The 2,922-nt window shown below is 41.0% G+C and overlaps 1 protein-coding gene across 1 annotated transcript in view; it reads left to right on the forward strand.

Annotated features, from left to right (window-relative positions):
* Nucleotides 1–2,377: 2,377 nt before the first annotated feature.
* LOC102309767 (TBC1 domain family member 2A) overlaps nucleotides 2,378–2,922 on the forward strand; it is a 55,458-nt gene continuing 54,913 nt past the window's right edge. Inside the window, 1 exon segment of the mRNA XM_042226538.1 lies at nucleotides 2,378–2,661. The gene's annotated coding sequence lies outside the window, so the exon portion shown is untranslated.

Raw genomic sequence — 2,922 nt, forward strand, 5'->3', positions numbered from 1 at the left:
TAAAGGTAAAATTTTGTATGTCTTCATTAAATTTCTAATGCTACTGAAACAAAATTGTAGTTTGTTACTCTTGATTTTCCTGATGTAGGTGTGTTAATGTGGCGCTGTTCAGACTGAAATCAGAATCCTGTCTCAGAGTGATGCTGCAAAACCAGCTCATGCATCACTTGGACTACAGTAATTAGTTTTATGACAAAGGCAGTAAAATGCATGAGGGAGGACGTGACAAAGAACAGAGCGAGACACAGACGGAGACTAGAGCAGAATGGACGCACCTGGGAGCACAGCTGAACACAACTAACTGATGAGATAGGGGAAGCAGAGCTGAACATCACACACACACGAGCCGAGGGATTGTAAAAAGTAGCACACACACACTGAGGCGTGTGAACTTGACACAGGGACCGACAACAAACAGACATGACAGACAAAGGTATGACACACAGAGAAATGATCCCGGGAACACAACTGACTTCCAAAAGAGATGCTGATGACAAGACAGAGACGAGACAAGAACTAGAAATGTGAATAACCAAATTATTCTTCCCACTGATTCTTCATGGCCACACTGGTGCTGGTGCTTTAATTCCAGGTCCAGCAGACTGCAAAGTGTGCCACCGCTTTGTTCTTCAACACAACACACTAAAACTTTGGCTGTGGATGATGAAGGTGGAGTGATCTGAATGTGGGGCTCGGACATGGACGGAAGTCATGGATAGTTAGTGATGGACTCCCTCCTCTGTGCCCTCTGTAGAACAGAATGAGCTGCTCATGCACCCTTCATCCATCATCATCAAAACCAAATAGAAACAAATCATCTAACAGCTTCCATGCAGAGGAGAAGAGCTGTTTATGCTTAAGCCTCATATCTAAGAAAACACACTTACAATGAAGAACAAAATAAATTCATGCAGCTTTGGTGCAGATGAGATCACTTCTCACTTTGTCACAGGTCTTTATACAGACAAACTAAAAACATCCCCTGATTCAGTAGCTTGTAGGACCTCCTTTAAAACCAGCAGATTGAAAGGAGATCACAGGAGATTACTGCCAGAACTGGATCCTGATTCCAGACTATTTTATTCTATTTTATCATTCACATGTTTGTTTCTTAAGTTTTCTTGTGTTCCATAAAATTATGCCTGGCTGGGAAAATGGGATCTAGATTATACTGCTTTGTGGATGCGATCCCCCACACTGTTGTTTTTCCTGCTGCCAGCAGATGGAGACAAACTTTAACTTCATGTTCTCTGTTTTTAGTCAGGCTTAGTTTCTGTAGTGGAAATAATAAGTGTGATTATATGCTATGACTATGACATGTATGCACATATGATTCGTTCGGTAAAATAAATTAAACAGTGTTCATGTTGTACCTCTCTCCTAACCCACTCCATACTTACCAGTGATTTGAACAAAAAATTTTAAAATTGGATTCATTGCTCCATCAGACCCGTTGCCACTGATCTTCAGATGAGTTTGTTGTGGAATTTGACATACTGCAGCCCCTTCTCCCTTTTCCCTTTCATTAAGAATGACTTCCTGACAGCCTGATGAGACTTCAGTGATCAGTAGATGGATTACCTACACAGGACTTGCTTCTCTCAAGTCCTGTGTCAATCTTTTTAAAGACACACTGCACACCATGCTGAGATATGCCAGTGTAACAGGGCGGCCCTTAGCGGCTGGAAACACAGTGAGATGGACAAATAAATATAGTAAGGGAGTCCTCTTCCTTACAGCCAGCTAATAGTTTTTTAGGATTCGCCTTGTCGTTTCAAAAATACAATTTTATGCTGTCAAACTGTCTAATCTTTGATATTTTTCATAGATGTAACCAAAGGAATGGACAAATGATATATTTTATGACAGGCTGCCTAAAGACACAGTTTAAAATTAGCTCTTTGCTAAGTTGTGTGTAGACACAACACTGATTCATCTCGTTATCTGCCTTTTTTATGTTTGAATGACTCATAGGTGAGCATTGAAGTTGCTTATAAACAAACCAAAAACATTGCTCTAAAATGGTCTAGTACAAGAGGTGTACTGAAAATGAATGAAAGAGGAGCCAATGTCCAAAGAAAAGCATTGACAGTTCTTCAGAAAGTATGAAGAAATACTGCTCAAGAAGGTCTGGACGCTTGGAAGCAAAAAATAAAAAAAATGATGGGCGGCTTAAAACTTTTTAAACAGTTCTGTAATTAGTGAAGTTAAAAAAGTGAAATAAAATATTTCAAGTGCAAGTGTTCCTAAAAAGTTCCTCGTCTAGCTATTAAGTAGCGTGAATTCTTTTGATGTTACAAAAGTACACATTATTTTGAAGATCACAGGAACTTTTCCAAAACTGGTCTTATTTTGAAATGTCTTACCGGAAGTTACGTCTTCGCTCCGTGTTGTTGGGCCGTGGCGCTGAAAGGAGCGCTCCCAGCCGCAGGGGTGGATGGCAAGGAGCCGGAAGAAAGAGAAGTCAGAATAAAAGGACGTAAAGCAGAAAAGAAGAAGAAGACTAGGAGGAGGAGAGGAACGAGGAGAGGGAGAAGTCCAGAGGAGGAGAAGAAGTGAGGAGCTGGTGGAGTGACTCAGTGTGATTTCTTTAACAGCTGCAGCGGCTGTCAGTCAAACACGAACAGACCCGCCAGGTGGGCTCAGGCCCCGCCCCTTCAGGTAAACCCTCAACTGTTTCTGCTGTTACAGAAGTCTTTAAATATCAAAGTAATAATAAGTAATCAAAGTAACAGTGGAGTTCCGCTGAGTGGAAAAGTTACTTTAATGTGTGTGTAAGTATGAGCGGGAGTAGACACGTGTGGAGACTTTGTACTGAGAGGAAGGACGATTTAAAAGTATTTTTTACAGTTTTGTATGAAGTACTGCAGTAATTACCAGTGAGTGTGTGTGTGTGTGTGTGTGTGTGTGTGTGTGTGTGTG

The sequence above is a fragment of the Haplochromis burtoni genome, unplaced genomic scaffold (genome assembly GCF_018398535.1).
Source record: "Haplochromis burtoni strain Fernald_Lab_line unplaced genomic scaffold, NCSU_Asbu1 Contig_217, whole genome shotgun sequence".
Classification (NCBI taxonomy): domain Eukaryota; kingdom Metazoa; phylum Chordata; class Actinopteri; order Cichliformes; family Cichlidae; genus Haplochromis; species Haplochromis burtoni.